We start from the raw sequence: 18935 nt of genomic DNA, 5'->3' as shown, positions 1-18935 counted from the left end.
ATGATGTGGATTTTTTAAAAGGAACCTTCTAGAAGTTAGTCAGATATGGCCTAAGCCAATAAGTGGAGTAAGCTGGGAGTGAGGAGAGTCTAAAACAAAGCACAAGGATTTCTCTGGGTGACCCGGGGACCACAGTGCCACCCTCTGAGATAGTAAAAATACAAGAAAAAGAACTATTTTGGTTAGGTGTACCTCTAATTAGTCACAAAACCTATACCTATACAAAGGGTAAAAATAAATTAATAAAAATACAAGAAACAATGAACTCTGTAATCAAAAAGGCTAACATAATCCTGGACATTGTCACAAAAAGGCATCGCAAACACAGAGAAACATATACTGAAAGTATGGTATAATTACTATAACTTGACTATTATGCGATACAAAAATCCACTACCATCAAGTAGATTCCAAATCATAGCACCCTTATAAGACACAGTGGAACTTCTCCTTAGGGTTTCTGAATAGATAATTTTATCTTCCTTTTGAGGAGTACTTGGGAGGTTTGACACCCATCAACTTTGCAGTTCTAGCCCAATTATTAACCCAAGGTACCATCGGGGCTCTTATATTATACTCTATTGAGTCCTATTCCTTAAATGTGTCACATAAAATTTTTTTAAAAACAAAGAAAATTTTCCATGTGAAAGCATAATAAACTGATTAAGTCAGAGCAAAGCAAAAAACAAACATTCAGAAGTTAAATTTTGAACTACTGTAAGATAAATAAAATCACCTCTATCTGTAAGCTGCTTCTTTACACTCTAAGACAAGGGAGTAACCATTTGAAAGGAAGAGTAATAATAATTTTGAGACAAGCAAAGGACACATTTTTAACACGGTGGTAACGACTTTATGAAACGTTGCTTGAGGGGTTGGTAAACCAAAGCACAACAGCTCTAATCAAGCTAAGCACAGCAGAGGAGAATTGCGCTCCGTAGGATTTTCTGAAAGCAACTCTGTCTTCTCAATCTTCTGCTAGGTGGTTTGAACCGCCATTTTTTTTGGTTAGGAGTCCAGTGCTTTATCATTTACACCATCCATAGACTCCTGAAGAGTCGGTGTTAAAAATAACAAACAAGTTGATTCCAACTCACAGAGACTCTGTGGGACAGAGTATAACTGTCCCATAGGGTTTCCAAGACTGTAATCTTTATGGAAGGAGTCCTGATGTGGTGCTGTAAGATAAGCATTGGAGTATTAACTGCAAGGTCAGGGGTTCAAACCCACCAGTTCCTTCGAAATCCTATACAGGGTTGCTATGAATCAGAACCAACTCGATGAACTTAACAACAACAACAAATCTTTCTGGGAGCTAACTGCCACATCTTTGTCCAGGGAGTGACTGGTGGTTTTGAACCTTCTCGCTTGCAGCCAAACATTAACCACTGTGCCACAAGAGTGCCTGCTGAATAGGTAGTGGTTGTGTGCGGTGTCGAGTCATTTCTGACGCAATGACCCAAGTAGGGTTTGCAAGGCTGTAAATCGATATGAGAGCAGAAGCCTCATCTTTCCCCCATGCAGCCACTGGTAGATTTGAATGGCTGACCTCGTAGTTAGCAGCCCAGCTCATAATCTACTACACTACCAAGGTTTCTTTGAAGAGTTAGTTTGTTGTTTGGTGCCATCGAGTCGATACCGACCCATAGCGACCCTATGTACAAGAGAACGAAAGTTAGCAGAGGTACATAAACTGTGGTTTGGGGCAAACTGAAGGAAGTTACAACCATATTTGACTGTGGTCTTTAACACCTTACCATGCTTTTCCACAACAGGCCCTTTGAAATTACTGCTGCAAAAAGATCACCACTAATTTAGGGTTCTACTCCTAGATGTCTAAATGAGTGTATATCTCTTAGAGTCTCTTCTACATTGTTTTTATGTCACTTTCTATTTGTTTTCTGACTAATTAACATGTTCTCCACTAATTCTGTTTTAGCAACACAAGAACACTTCCAGTTTAACTTGTTTCCCTATTTCTCAGTGGTATTGAAAGATAAATTAGTCAATGTCAGTGAAAACGTCAAGACCAAAGTCTCATAATAAAAGTCAAGCAAGCATTTGGAGTGGTCACATTTATAATCTTCAAAGCCAAATTCTATATGTCATTATTATTACTTTTTGTTTCAAAATAGCTTGTTGTCTACAATGGTAATAGCTTATTATCTACAATGGTAATAGCTTGTTGTCTACAATGGTAATAGCTTGTCGTCTACATTGGTAATAGCTTGTCGTCTACATTGGTAATAGCTTGTCGTCTACAATAGTAATGCTTGTTATCTACAATGGTAATAACTTGTTGCCTACAATGGTAATAGCTTGTTACCTACAATGGTAATAGCTTGTTGCCTACAATGGTAATAGCGTGTTGCCTACAATGGTAATAGCTTGTTGCCTACAATGGTAATAGTTGTTTACAATAGTAAAGCTACATTTTTCTAGCTCTGCCAGGTCTCTTTATTTCACCTTTATGAGACATAATCCTGATAAAAGTAGCTTTCAGAAAGAAAATTAGTATAAACTAAACTTTTCATAATTGCTGATCTCAAGAGTTCAGGATATTGTTACTATTAAGGGCCATAAAGTCAGTTCCGACTCATAGTGACCATTTATAGGGTTTCCTAGGAGTGGCTGGTGGGTTTGAGCCACTGCCATTGCAATTAGCAGAAAACGGCTTATCCGAAAACACCAGGACTACAAGCTTAGGATATTGTTATTAAGTGCCAATGAGTCAGTTCCAACTCCATGATCCTATATAGGGTTTCTGAGGACAGGTTGGTAAGTTTGGACAGTATCTGGGACTAAATTTATGGAAAGTATATCTATATATGACTATGGTCTATAACACCTTAACATGTTTTTCCGTAACAGGTCACATGAAATTACTACTGGAAACAGACTACGACTACCAATGATTCCCAGGATTGGCTGCTGACTTTGCACTGCCAACCTTGTAGTTCAAACTGACCTTGTGGTCCAGTGCTTGTCGTACAACTTTGTGTTCAGAATAGCAAAGGGTATCAAGAATCTAAGAACTCCCATCCAAGACTGAAACTCAAATGGAACACATAAGCAGGCATGGAAGCTTGCTGGCAACTACACTGTTCTACAGGTGAGTGGATGTGTGGGGAATGGCAGCAATGAACACATGGGCTGAGTTCAACCATGTTCCATAGACTCCCATCAACCTGGAGATTAGAGTCAGAGCAGAAAGGACTAGTTGGTCCAAAGTATGGGAGACCTAGGGATTCCTGAGCCCATGGACAAGGACATGGCCATGGAGGGCTAGAGCTGAGAGTGAAGTTTCTAGCTGCTATGAAGTGAAGGTAGATGCACTAGACTATCTAAACTAGTATATAGTATCCATTTGACCTAGCCTTGATGGCTTGATAATCAGACCTCAAATTGTTGTTGTTAGGTGCCACTGAGTCAGTACCGACTCATAGCGACTCTATGCACAACAGAGCGGAACACTGCCTGATCCTGGACCAACCTCACAATTGTTACCATGCCTGAGCCCATTGATGCTGCTACTTTCCCAATCCACTGCGCTGGGGGTCTTCCTCTTTTTCTCTGACCTTACCAAACTTGATATCCTTCTCCAGTGACTGGTCACTCCTGATAATATGTCTGAAGTATGAGACAACTCGAATAGAGGATGATTTAAAAAAAAATGATGAAGGAAACAAGGGTAAATTGCTACAATTTCATTAACTTGACCTATCCTCATGGATGTCATAGCTCAAAATCCCAACTGAAAGAGGAGTCTTTACATCAAGGATCCATCCTATCCCCTCTGTACACAAGATTGATAGGGAAGGGCAACTTAAACATTGGCTACTTAAAATCGGGGGCTATAAATGTACAAAGTGACTGGCTTACAAGTTTTCAGGAGGGAGCTTAGTTTCAGAGTGTGTGGGTGAAGTTCGAATCCCCACTGAATAGTTTTCATCTTGTCTAGATAGATCTGGTGAAGGGAGATGTGGATAAAACCCTCATGATTCAATAGTACTTGTTATCATGACTAATTGCGATTGTAACAACTGTGTGCCGGCTGCCAGGAGGCAGGCTTGCAGAATGTGACATTTTGTTGTTTAATAATTATATATTCCTGAGTGTTTTGTGTACATCTAAAAACAAAACAAAAAACAGAGGGAATACAAACAAATACTGCTGAATGATGATGCATGGAAGGGATTGTAATCATTGCAATGAAACAAAATACAATAGGATGAGTATAAAATCGATGTTCTCCCATGTAAATTGTCACTCAATTCACAATAAAAACGTAAAAAAAAAAACAAAAAAAAAAACAGAATACAGGAAGCATCTACTCACTTATTCAAGAATAACTCATGTTTTAATCTTAATTTTATACAGATATTTTAATATTTTATTTGTAATCATTAAAGTTATTTTATTCTTGAGGGCCATTTCTTCGCCTCTTTTAGCTGTCAAATTTCATGGGATATTATTATTATTAATAAAGTGAAATTCATGTTTTTCTTTTCAAAAAGGAATTTCAAAAAGTAAATAAAATCCATCTTGAATCATTACCATTTTTAATTAGCTTATTTATGTCAATGATTAACACCTAGGGAAATTATAAAATGTAAGGAAAATATATTTTGCTTTCTTAACATGAATATTATCTGTTAGACTAACGTTAATCTGAAGTGTCTGAATAAAAATCCTATTTCCAGTAAGATTTATATCACCAATAAATTTTTAAAGCATGATTGAATAAATATTAGGTAACTGTGAGTACATTTAATTTCTTAACAGAGATGTTGGTAATTACTCTTTTAAATTGCACATCACAACTGACTAATTTTCTTGAAACTGAATAAAGTCCACATAACATCTATTCACCCATAAATACTTAAAACATTTGACAATATTCTTCTAATGGAACTTTATGTTGAAGTTTTCCGGATTCTTTCTTAATTTTTGCAGAATCCAGCATTGTTTTGAAATCTGAGATAGTTGAAACTAACCCTAGATATGACACTTTGTTATTATGTGCCATCGAGCTGGTTCTGACTGATAGTGACCCTGTATAGGGTTTCCAAGGAGCAGCTGCTGGGTTTGAGGCACCAATCTTGTGGTTAACAGTTAAGTGCTTATTCTACAGTACCATACCAGGACTCTATATTGGCACTTGGTAATTGTGTGATTTCAGACATCTTTCGATCTCATCTGTAAAGTTAAGACACTACTATAAAAAAAAGGTTATTATAAGGATTACATGACCACATAATATCTGGACATTCGTAAACTCCATGTGAAAAAGGAATAATATATAATTATGTACCTGAAGGTGCTTAACATAGTGGTGATTGCTTAAAATTAGCTTTCTAAACAAAAATAGAACCATATTTAATTCCTAATACATAGTTGGAAAGAATATGATATATGAAAGGCTTCTAACTAACAGTTCATGGAAAATGAAATTAAAAGATAATGGAATTCTTGTATGAATTTTTTTTGAAGCCCCCCTCTATACAAATATATTCCTTAGATAATCAAAACTTAGAGTCCTGATATGGCATGGTAGGATAAGCACTGGACTGTAAGGTTGGTTTGAACTGAAAGGTCAGTGGTTCAAACTCACCAACCAATCCTCAGAAACCCTATCAAGAGTGGATATGAGTCGGAACTGATCTGATGGGACAAAACAATAACCATATAATCAAAACCAAACAAAGCTCACTGCAATTTTGTCGATTCCAACTCAAAGCAAGCCTAAAGGACAGCATATAACTGACCCTAGACTAAACATCGTTTTGGGAAAGGACAATCTCATCTTTCTGCCATGGATCAGCTTGTGTATTTGAACTGTAGACCTGTGGTTCGACACCCAATGCTTAAACCATTATGCCACCAAACTTATTCCTTGGATATGAATATCTTTTTTATTCATATGTATAACTGCATAAGAGTCCTAGTGTGGTGCTGTAGGATAAGAACTGGACTGCTAACCAAGAGGTCAGTGGTTCAAACCAGTGGCTCCTGAGAAACCTTATAAAAGATCACCATGAATTGGGACTAATTTGTGGTACTTAACAACAACAGCAATTACTACATTTATTCTTTTTTTTTTTTTTTAATAGCATAAGGGCTCATCAAATTCCAAATCTAATAACCACCCCCTTTGCTTATTTCAAGTTCTTTCTTATATATGAGATATTTGGCTGTAATTACAGAGATAGAAAGGAACTCTGGTAACAAAGTGGTTACAAATCAGGCTGATCATCTCACGGTCAACTAGTTCGAAATTACAAGCTGTTCCATGGGAGAAAGATGAGGCTTTCTGCTCCTGTAAAGATTTACAGCCTCGGAAACCCTGTACAGGGTCGCTATGGTCGGAACCGACTCCACGGCACATAACAACAGAGATTTAACTTTTTAAAGACCCCATGTATTTTTTTTAATGATACATTACATAAATCTTTACAATAGTTAAAAAAAAAAAAATCAAACCAATGGTGACAAATTGCTATCAATATTATATTTAGATATTGTGCTTTTAACCAAAGCTAAGCAGACATATGGAGCACTGATAGACAAGGAGCACTGATAGCATAGTGGATTAAGAGCTGGGCTGCTACCTGCAAGGTCAGCAGTTTGAATCTATTGGACTCTATGAAATAGATGAACCTCAAAATCCCTATACAGCTTTGCTATGACTCAAAACAAACTGGCGGCACACCACCACCACTACCAAATAGCTATTCCAGTGGACTTCCACTTTTTACATAATGTTTCCATTATACATAATTATATTATGTGTAATTATATTATGTACAATACAAACATTACTGGGTCCTGCATTATCCTCAAAATCCCTAAAATATTCGAAGATTTGCTATGATGCTCTTGTTTGGGTCATGGAAATAATCTTTTTTTTTTTAATGCTTCATTGTGGGTTATGTGATAGTTTACATGGGAGAACATTAGCTTCACATTGATCCCATCATATATCTTTTCCTGGCCATGGATCCCTTCCAAGTATCATCCACCAACCACAGGGTATACCCTGCAAGCCTGCCCCCCAGTGGTCAGCACACAGCCCCTCTCCCTCGCTGGGTCCAAAGACTCCAGCTGCTCCATCTCTCCATGTTGTCCTCTCTGCCTCCATCTCTGGCATCACTGCTTCTCTGGGTAGGGTTCCACTCTCCGCCCTTCTCCCTTGATGGTCCCAGGGACCTATGCTCCTAGACAGCAAAGTTAATCCCTCCCCACCTTTTGCTACAAAACATCTACCTTTACATCTCCAGCCCTTACAATCAGTCCTGATAACAATTATTCACCATTGTATTGCAAGAGACTTATCCGCATCTCCTTTCCTCTGGCCCACCTAGACAAATTGGATACTACTCATTGGAGATTCTACCTTGCTCCACGCCGTATGGACCTAGGTTCCCTCTTGAAAGCTTGTAATCCAGTCACTTCTTGTCTCTATAGCACTCCCCCCCACCCCCCAATCTGTGTACACAATGTCCAAGTTGCCCATCCCTGTCCTATCTGAGTGTGGAGGGGTGGGAATGTTCCTTGTTGTGAAGATTTGTTCCCTTTTTTGAGCTACTGCATCCACAGGTGTAGGTCAAGTTCATCAAATTGTATCTAAGATTACTCTTTTTTTCCTCTTCTTTCGTCTTCTAGTTGAGCTCTGATTATCCAGCCATTGAAGCCAGGTCAAGTGGGTATTATCTGCAAGTGTGGGTGTTCTTATGCATGTGCCCTCTCTTCTTATCAGCTGGATGCTTCACTCTCCAATCTACTCCTCTGTGGCTATGTCGCTGACTCTGGGCCCAGGAGTCCCCAGGTCTTGCCACACTGCTGGGCAATCAGGTCTCCACCCGGGTTCACAAGAGTATATTGAAGTATATTGAACATTGTAGGGCTTAGCTCACAGCTTCACTGCTGCTTTTCCCTCACTTCCCCTTATTAGTGACAAATTTGGTCACCAATCAGAGCGTGTATTCCCATTGAGTCTTAATCTTAGAAGAAGGTTTGCCCTGAGGTATAGGACCACTTGCCATGATGTCTGCTGGGTGAACCACTTGTTTGTTCTTGTAGTCATCTGCCTGTATTGTTTTGTAATTTTCCTGTTCCTCTTTCTTTCAAGAAGTATCTTCTGTTCTTCTGGCTGCTCCAGGCTGGTCTGCTTGTCCTTTCAAGTGTAAATTTTCATGGAAATAATCTTAATTGTATTTAAAAGGGTTTGTTAAGTGCAAATGAGTTGGTTCCAAATCATAGTGAACCTATAGGTTTACGACAGTGGTTGATATATTTGAACTGCTGACCTTGTGTTTAGCAACCCAGTGCTTGTCATACAACATCATACTAGGGCTCTATTTACAGGGGTTGCTGGTGTTGCTAAATGCTGTGAAGTTGGTTTGAGACTCAATGCAGGCATCCCTGTGTAAGGTTTCTGAGGTTGTAAATGTCGTGGGAGCAGAAAGTCTCATCTTTCTCCTAAGAAGCAGCTGGTGAGAGCCCACCACTTAACTTGTGTTTTGAAGTCCAGAGCCACCACACTGTCATTTTCAGGGGTTAGGAGAATGGACTTATGAGTTAATGTATGAGTATTAGACATGTACTAGGTGTTTTGACTGTAGTATTTCATCTTAAAATAATCCTTGTGATAAAAATAATTATTCTCGTTTTAAATTTGAGATTATAAAATATTACCCATAATAAATTGCAAGAGTTACAAAATAAAAATGCAAAGAGGCTTTAAATACAGATACATGAATCCAAACTAACAAATTGTTTTCCCTTTCAGAAGGGATTAAGGTATACTTTACATTATAGAGTAAAAGGTATCTACAGGCTACATAAATGAGTAAATCTAAAAACTAAAGCCAATCACAAACCAACAAATAAAAAATCACTGAGATTACCTCAAGGTGGGCATCTTCAATAATGGGGGTAGGGAATGTTAAAGGAGGGGAGTCCTGGTGTGATGCTGTAGGATAAGTGCCAGACCACAAGGTTGGTTTGAACCAGCTGCTCCTTGGAAATCCTAGACAGGGTCGCTGTGAGTTGGAACTGACTTGACGACACTTAACAAAAGCATAGAATGACTAGTGCTGGTGGCTCTGTAGGATAAGCACTGGATTGCTAGCCACAAGCTCAGCTGTTCAAACAAACAGGAGAAAGATGAACCTTTCTGTTTCAAGAAAGATTTACAGCCTCAGAAAATCTGTACAGTGAGTGTCAAGTATGCATAGGAACCAGCAGTACCTAACAACAATAAGGAACGGCTGGCCTGGGAATTGTTTTAGTAGTTCATGATTACAAGCTTTGAGGTTGCCGAACGCAAGGTTTGCTGTTGATTAGTGTTAAAATAGCTCTCTCTGTCTGATGTCACTGTTACCTTGGTATCTTGGATGTTCTGCACCCCCAGTACCCCTGTTCGGAGTCCTTCTACCCTTCACCATCTCTCCCTCATGTGTAGATTTCCTGCCTTGTACTATGTTGTTGTTAAGTGTTATCAAATCTATTCTGATAGCAATCCTGTCTAGGGTTCCCAAGGAGCAACAGATGGGTTTGAATCTCTGGACATGTGGTTAGCAGTCCAGTGCTTATTCTACTCTATGGTGCCACACAAGGACTCTACCTTGTACATTGTTGTTGTTGTTATGTGCCATGGAGTAGGTTTTGACTCATAGTGAGCCTGCATAGGGTTTCCAAAGCTGTAAACCTTTACAGGAGCAGAAAGCCTCATCTTTCTCCCATGGAACAGCTGGTAGTTTCAAACTTCTCTCCCTGAGGTTACCAGGTCGATTCGTAACCACTACGCTACCAGAGCTCCTTACCTTGTACATGAGTCTTCATAAAATTAATTTCTAATAATAACAACATCCACAATCATACCTGACATTTATTGTTCTAGGTGCCATCATAACTTCCTATGTGAATTAAACAAAACACTCAATTAGTTGTTGAGTTGACTAGGATTCACAGAGATCCCATGTGTGTCAGAACACAAGTGAGCTCCATAGGGTTTTCAAAGGTTTCCTTTCAAAAGTAGGTCATCACCAGGACTTCGTTCTGAGGCACCTATGGGTGAACTTGAGCCACCAACCTTTTGGTTAGGAGCTGAGCACTTTACTATTTGCATCATACAGATTTACTCCTTTATGTGGCTTACTGTTATCATCCTTGTGGACCATCAAGTTAGTTCCAGCTCATAGCAAGCCAATGTGACAGATGAGAACTCTTCCTTAGGGTTTCGTAAATTAGCATCTTTATGGGAACAAATAGACAGGTCTTTTTCCCACAGAACAGTTGGTAGGTTTGAAATGCAGACCTTTAATTTAACAGCCAAGCACTTAACCACTGTGTCACTAGGGTTCCTTTATGTAGATTAGCCAATGTCGTATTTACACCAACCCTATGTGATAAATTCTTATCATTCTCAATATACAGAATGTAGATCATTGGAAACTCCTAAATACAAATAATAAAATAAATAGGTGCAGGTATGATAAGAAATAGAATATGTGCGTAGTCTCAAAGCAGCCCCAGAAAACAACCTTGTTAAACAAAACAAGGAAATATAACTTTGTCAGCAGAGAAATGAAACCTAACAGACAAAACTTTATTGTGTACTATATTTCATAGGAGTGTGACACGGTTGTATTCTCTCACCATACTTATTCAATCTGTATGCTGAGCAAATAATCCAAGAAGCTGGGTTATATGTAGAAAAACATGGCATCAGGATTAGAGGGAGACTCATTAACAACCTGCGATATGCAGATGATACAACCTTGCTTGCTGAAAGTGAAGAGGACTTAAAATATTTACTGATGAATATCAAACACCACAGCCTTAGTATGGATTACGTCTCAATGTCAAGAAAACAAAAATCCTCACCACTGGACCAATAAACAACATTCTTATCAATGGAGAAAAGATTGAAGTTGTCAAGGACTTCATTCTTCTTGGATCAGCTAGCAACACTCACGGAAGCAGCAGTCAAGAAATCAAAGGATGTATTGCATTAAACAAATCCTTTTGCACAAGACCTTTTTAAAGTGTTGAAGAGCAAAGATATCAGCTTGAGAACTAAGGTGCACCTGACCCAAGCCAACGTGTTTTCAATAACCTCGTATGCATGCGAAAGCTGGACAGTGAATATGGAAGACCATAAAAGAATTGATACTTTTGAGTTATGGTGTTGGAGGAGAATATTGAAAGTGCCATGGACTGCCAAAAGAACCAACAGATCTGTGTTGGAAGAAGTGCAGCCAGAGTGTTCCTTGGAGGCCAGGATGGCCAAACTTTGTCTCTCACACTTTGGACACATTGTCAGGAGGGACCAATCGCTGGAGAAATATATCATGTTTGGTAGGGTGGAGGGTGAAAGAAAAAGAGGAAGACCCCCAACATGATGGATTGGCCAGATAGCAGCACTGATGTACTCAAGTGTGGCAACGATAGTGAGGTTGGCCCAGGATCAGGCAGTGTTTTGTTCTGCTGTGCATAGGGTTGCTATGAGTTGGTATCAACTTGATGGCACCTATCAACAACAGCAACAATAGTTCACAACACCAACGAGACATGTTGACATCACATACCTTGGGCCTATTTGAGGAACTAACTGAAAATTTACTTTCTTTTCTAGAATTTTCAGTGGAAAATGTCTTACAATGGTTTATGTATCAACTTTGCTGAAACAAAAAAGTGCTATGACATGAAATGCAATCACCTGATAAAATATGCATAGATACATATATACACATGTACACATCTATTAAAAAAAAAAGTGATAGGAGAATAAGAACCGACAGTCAAGTTTCCACAACAACTGTAATATGAAAAGACATGTAAGGCTGGGTACATCTATGCAGACTTCTTTTGATATGCCTCAAAGTGAGATCTTGCCTCTAGGTCCTAATATACTGAGTCTCTTCCAGAAATCAAACAGTTGCAGTGGTCTGTCATGATGCTTTTACTGTGTAGCATTATTTGAAAATGAAATTTTAACCAACTCTCATAATCAGGGAGTAGGCCAATAAGCCATGGGTCATTAATCTAGTGACTGAAAATACTGGGAACCTAATTAAGAGATGAAAATGTTCATGAAAAGAGGAAAATAAACATTAAGATAGACAGACAGGGTACTGGGGACTTCTTTCAGAAATAAATGCCATTGATTTAATTGATTTCCTGAGTTAGCAATTATAACCTTTTCAGCATTTTTTTTTTTCCATAACAGAACTGAAAACTTCATTAACCTTGCATATTGAATGACACTCTTCACAAGAATATTCATAAGCTGGAAAATAAAATGTAAATATTAGCAGTTACCTGATGCTAACAATATGAATTTTGAATTATAGAAACTAGGGCCAGATCTTTGACATTTCACATTGCATGGTTCCCAGTAAGCACTTGGCTTTCAGTGGCTCTGTCTGTATGTACAAATTCTGAAGAATATTCAAATTAGTTATACGAATATTTATCAGCCAGGTGGAGAGGCTCAGGCAGTTATAAAGGCCAGGAGACAATGTAACAGGATTGTATAACAAACTGCTGGCGGGTAGGTAAAGGGTGCATGAGAACCAGAGGAAGCCAACTCGCTCCTGAGCATGTCTAAGAATCATTTTGGGTTCCAGTGAAAACAAATATTCTCATTCAATCACCTGGTGTGGAGCCTCAATTGTTGCCTTTCTAGTAAGTTCCTGCAAAGTTCCAGGGTGATGCCAATGGTTAAATGCCAATGGTTAAATGTTTGATTACATCTGAAAGGATGGGAGTTCATATCCACACCTCCAGAGACACCTCAGAAAAAAGGCCTGGTGATCTATTTATGAAAGATCTTATCTACTTAAAACATTATGGTCTTCAAGTGTCAATCCCTCTGGATACAGAGTTGGTAGGGATGGGCAACTTAGACATTGGCTACCTAAGATGAGGGTGCTATCAAGGCATGAAATGACTGGCTTACAAATTTTCAAAAGGGGGTTAAGTTTCAGAGTGTGTGGGGGAAAGCAGAATCCCCACTTAATCATTCTCATCTTGTCTAGATGGGTCTGGTGAAAGGCAGTGGTATAAGAGACTTATGATTCAATAGTGAGTAATTGTTATCGTGACTAATTGTTATGTGACTAATTGCAACTGTCCCAACTGCAAAGGTAGAAGTTTTGTAGCAAAAAGGGGGAGTAGTTAATTTTATATTCCAGGAACAGAGGACCCTAGGACCATCAAGGGAAAAGAGCACAGGCAGGATGTAGGATCCTATCCAGAGAAGCAGCGATACCAGAGACGGAGGCAGAGTTGAGGGCATGGAGAGAGGGAGCAGCTGACGATGCTAGAACTCGTGGAAGGAGAAAGGCTATGTGCTAGTGGCCAGAAGGCAGGCTTGGAGAATGTGACCTTTGGTTGTTTAAATGATTATATATTTCTGAGTATTTTTGTGTGCATTCAAAACAAAACCAAACAAACCCAGAGGGACTGGAAGCAAATACTGCTGAATGATGATGTATGGAGAAGACTGTAATCATTGCAATGAAATGATGACTGTAAAACCGATGTTCTTCCATGTAAACTATCATTCAATTCACACAAAAAATACTTTTAAAATATTCACATACATTGCTTCAAATATGAAACTATAATAAGCTGAATGTAAATTATTAATATCACTATGTCTAGAAAACACGACACTGGGAGATTAAAAAAAAAAACACAAAAAACTTTATGGTACACAATTCTACTCAGACACGTGGAGTAGCCATGAGTAGAAATTGTTTCCCAGGTAACTAGTCAATTTCTTTTTCTTTTTCTATCAAACTGATATTGTTGCTTACACGATCCACATGGAACCCAATTGGAGTAGCAAGGTTTTATGTCATGCAAATGGTCTTTGAAACACAAAAACCATAGCTGTAAAGAAACTCTGGCAAGCATGAAATGGGATAGAAGGATGAATACATTTCATTCTGGATAGCATCATCTCATTTTACTTGGTAGCACTTACATGGCCCTGAAAGTTTCCATTTAAGGAGCTGAAGTCTAAAGATACCTCTAGCCTAGCACCTTTAAAGTAATGCATTGCAAAACTTTCTTAGCTGCCCACTCCATAGGATAGGACACTCTAATTATTCCTTTATCCAATGATCCTCAAACATTCCAAGGGCAGACAAAAATATTCCCATGAGTTTATCGGAACTTCTGGAAGCATTTCTAATATGAAAAAAAAAAAAAAAAAAAGTCCTGTCTCCTTAGTTGATTACAATCTTCCCTTTGGGGAGCAGGCTACCAACCTCTCCTACTGCCAGTGGCAAATTACAGTGTTCAAGTTAAAGAGTTGCATTATTATTATTATCAATGTAGCAGACATCCACATAAAACTTCTAGCCACTGCTACGGAGCACTGTACAACTCTTTAACAATTTCATCCTAATAACACCCTTAGAAAGAAAGAACTTTTCTCATGCCTATTTTGCAGATGAGGAAAGATAACATCACATTTCTAATAGGAGACAAAGCAGGGACTCAAACCAGGTAGTCTGGTATTAAGCCTCTTTCTTTAAATACTATATTAAGGTGTTGTTTACATAACATGTTTAGATTTGGAATTAAGTATATAAGGTTCAACAGAAGACTGGTCAAATATTTTACAACTTGATTGCAGATTGAAATTCAATTTTAGGGTGATCTTTTATTTAAACTTCATTCTCCTTGGCAAACTTCGTTTTAAAAAATAGTAATAAAGAAATGTTGCAAAAACAACACAAAGAACTCGTATGTCCTTTATAAAGATTCACCAGTTTATCAGGACTGATCCTTAGCAACTCTTGTCAGACAACTATTAAATTGCACAATGGTTAATTGCTCTGCTGTGAACAAATGAGAACCCACCAACTGCTCTGAGAGAGAAGGATATGACAGTCTGCATCCATAAATATCAAAGTCTTACAAACCCTATGGGACAATTCTATAAGTTGCTAGGAACTCATGTGCAATTTACACATTGGTAACGGGTTTGCTTTTTCAGTCTTTATTTTTGTTTTCAGCTGTTAAATGATTTTTAAAAATATCTGGTACTATATCACTAATTGGTGTGTATCATCAAGTTGGTTTTGACTCATAGTGATCCTGTAAAAGGTTTCAGAGAACAGCTGGTGGGCTTGAACGGCCAACCTTGCAGTTGGCGGTCAGGGCTCCATCTCCCTAATTGAAAGTGGTAAAATGGGTCCACTTCTCAACCTATTAACAGTTTAACAAATTAACTTCATTAAAAAGAGAAAAGGACACCCACTTTATAGATATGGGATTCCAGGCACAGTGGCAGTTCTAATTGGAAGATAATTTAAAACAACATGAACATTCTGCCTAGAGTAATATTAATTTCCTACCTACCTGATGGACAAAATTTAGTAAATACAGACAATAATAAAGATATTACAAACTGGCATACATGTAATTTTAACAGAAACTAAAAATACTAACTGACCCAGGAAACCCCAGTCTCCAAAATGCCTGAAGTCTGTTATCTTCTATAATTGAAGATTTTTTTTCACAAGAATTAAGCCTACTTGCTTTTAGTTGTATTCATTCATCATGCAGTATATTCCCAGTATATTTTTGTAATTTGTCAATTCTACAAAATGTTTTCCTTGCCAGAGAGTCATGCAAAATCTTTTTCATTTAATAACTTACAGGTGAGGATATGTTTTGCACTAATATTATCTAAAATTGGACTGGTGTTAAGTCTTCATGGACTCTCTTGGACAGAACTCAAAAAAGAAAAAAAAATAGGTTGAAAAGAGAATCCAGAAAAGGCAGGAGGAAAGTGACTCATTAATTTTATCACAGACATGACGGAGAGGCCCTTTTTAGCAGTGTTGGTGATCATGAAAGGTTAGTTCAAAACCATTTTTAAGAGGGTTTTAGAAACATCTAAAATGTCTGTTTTACTAAAAACATTAAAAGTATGAGTAGATGTTTATTCACTTGAAATTATTTCATACAGCCATCATTGGTAACAGAGGTTGTATAAATCACCTTGTATGACTTCCTCCAATTTTACATCAACAATGGTGCCAACAACTATAAACCAAATGCAAAGAAATAAGTTTAAATTGTCATGAACTATAATGCATTCAGCTTAAAATTTTACAGGAAGAAGTCAGGTTCATGGTTTGGTAAATTAAGGTTTGCTGGTCCTGGTGTGGCCCTGTGGGTTAATGTGCCAGACTGCAAAGCCATTTAAACTGCAAGATTGGCAGTTCCAGCTCACCAGCGACTCCTTGGAAACCCTATACAGGGTCAGAACCAACTTTATGTCACTTAACAACAACATATACATATACATAAACAGAGTCCTGGTGTGGTACTGTGGGTTAATGTGCCAGACTGCAAAGCCATTTTGAACTGCAAGATTGGCAGTTCCAGCTCACCAGCGACTCCTTGGAAACCCTATACAGGGTCAGAACCAACTCTATGGCACTTAACAACAACATATACACATACATAAACAGAGTCCTGGTGTGGCCCTGTGGGTTAATGTGCTGGACTGCAAAGTTGTTTGAACCACAAGGTCGGTGGTTTAAGCACAACAGTCTCTCCTTGGAAACCCTATACAAGATTACTTCGGAATTGACTTCATGGCACTTATCAACAACAACATAGATACAAGGAGTCCTGGTGTGGCGTTGTAGGATAGGCACTTGACCACAAAGTTGGTTTGACTCACAAGGTCGGCAATTCAAACTCACCAGCCATTCCTTGGAAACCCTACAGCGTTGCTATGGGTTGGAATCAACTAGGTGGCACCTTGCAACATAAAGGACTTCTGGCATGGTGCTGTTATCATTACTGGACTGGGAACCACAAGGTCAGCAGTTCAAACTCACCAACTTGTTGCAGACCGTGTAAGACTAGTCAGAGGTTCGAGGCCCTCTAGGGCTGAGTGTAACAAATGAGGCCACTGGCAGTTAATGGAAAATTGCTTTCATCTTAATATTCAGGTATATATATTAAATTAATACACTGGAGCCTTTGAAAATCCACAGATAAGTGTGATATTTTCCTAAAGCCGAGACTAAAGGTTGCAAGGTTAAACCTTTCTCCAAAGGATTAACTAAAAATATCTTAGCTACTTCTCGGTTCTTTGTTCTATAGACAAAGAACCCATCCTCCCTAATCCCTTTTCCAGGTGCAGCCCATTCACCTGGGCATCTCCTGCAGAACTCTCACCTTCCCCCAACTGACCTCAGGGGCTATAGATATGTTAATTGGGCCTGAGAATCCAAGTTGCTGGCCTGGGATTCGAACCAGTGAAGTACAATGTAAAGTTACTTGAATGTCTGGAAAATTACTGATGTTAGCTGTATCCTGTTTTAGTCCCTCCCAGCTTGGTGTGAAACTCCTCCCCTAAATAAAACAGAGGCCCGGGCCTCCCCAGGTGTGCATTACTGGTTGGAAGGCATGGAGTAAAGATTGCGGTGCATTACGGGTTGGAAGGCATGCATTAAAGATTGCAGGGCAGTGAGTCGCTGCCTGCAGAGGCCATGATGCCTGTAGTCCCAAGCCTGCCCACCAGTGATGTATCCACCCTAGCTTTGGGGTGCCTCATTGTCTCCCTTCTTCTGTTTGTCTGTGTATTCTTTCGCTATCCCTATCGCCGCTGTATCTCCCCTCCTCGTGAACCAAAAACTCGTGACAACTATGTCGAGGTCAGACCCGGACACCAACTGATCCTCAGCAATCCTATACAGGGTCTCTATGACTTGGAACGGACTAGACTGCACTTAACAAGAACAAGAACTACCCATAAAAGGAGCCCTGGTGTTGCACTGTAGATAGTGCTAACCACGAGGTTGGCAGTTCAAAAGCACTAACCTCTCCTGGGAAACTCTCTATGTTATGAGTCAGAGCTGACTCAAAGGCTTAATAACACACATACAAGGTGACCAGTGAGAACTTGGTGAGACTATTATTTTCAGGGAGCTTCATAGCCATTTCCAGGTCTAAAATTTATTTTCTAAACTCAGGAAGGGTATCAAGAGTTCCTAAAATGATAGTTGTTGTTGTTGCTAAGTGCCTTCAAGTCGGTTCCGACCCATAGCGACCCTGTACAGGGTTTCCTAGGAGCGGCTGGTGAGCTTGAACCGCCAACTTTACAGTTCAAACATGATAGTAGTATATGTCTGTTTATATAATGTTGTTGTTGTTAAGTGCTGTTGAGTCAATTCTGACCCATAGCGACCCTGTATAGGACTCCTAAGGAGCAGTTGGTAAGCTTGAACCACCGACTTTGCAGTTTAAATGACTTTGCAGTCTGACACATTAGCCCACAGCGCCACTCCAGGACGCCAAATAATAGTATCAGTGAAAAGGATTTACTATATTCAAAATATTAGATGGGGATTTAAGCAAACTCTAACTTATGTCCTGAAGGCAAGGAACTACATCTTTGCACATCTTCACCTGATCAGATGGACCAGCTCATTCTCCTGGCTGCTGAGAAAGAGACCTCAGTTGCTTTAATCTCAATTTCTGCTCTTATCTTCATTTTCTGGTTTGAAATAAAGGTAGGTTCTTCTTTTTCATTAAAGGTCCTCAAATAATATGTTCTTCAAGATATAGCATCTCATATTGTAAAGTGATTTAAATATTATAATAAAAATAGCAACAAAAATTAGTAGCGGGATTTTTTAATATACTTACATAAACTATTTGTTGTTGTTATGTGCCATTGAGTCGGTTCCGACCCATAGCGACCCTGTATAGGGTTTCCAAGGGTGTAAATCTTTATGGGAGTAGAAAGCCTCATCTTTCTCCCGCGGTGCAGCTGGTAGTTTCAAACCGCTGACCTTAAGGTTCGCAGCCCGATTCGTAACCACTACGCTACCAGAGCTCCTTAAACTATAAAGTATCATAATATCTCATTTGAATCTACTGTATGG

General features: G+C 38.9%; 1 protein-coding gene across 2 annotated transcripts in view; it reads right to left on the bottom strand.

Moving 5' to 3' along the window:
• Positions 1–18935, bottom strand: part of PLXDC2 (plexin domain containing 2) — a 613486-nt gene that overhangs the window by 300702 nt on the left and 293849 nt on the right. The gene's annotated exons all lie outside the window — the stretch shown is intronic.

The sequence above is a fragment of the Chrysochloris asiatica genome, unplaced genomic scaffold (genome assembly GCF_000296735.1).
Source record: "Chrysochloris asiatica unplaced genomic scaffold, ChrAsi1.0 scaffold00137, whole genome shotgun sequence".
Lineage (NCBI taxonomy): Eukaryota > Metazoa > Chordata > Mammalia > Afrosoricida > Chrysochloridae > Chrysochloris > Chrysochloris asiatica.
Note: the sequence above shows the minus strand (reverse complement) of the source record. Positions and strands in the feature narration are given on the sequence as shown.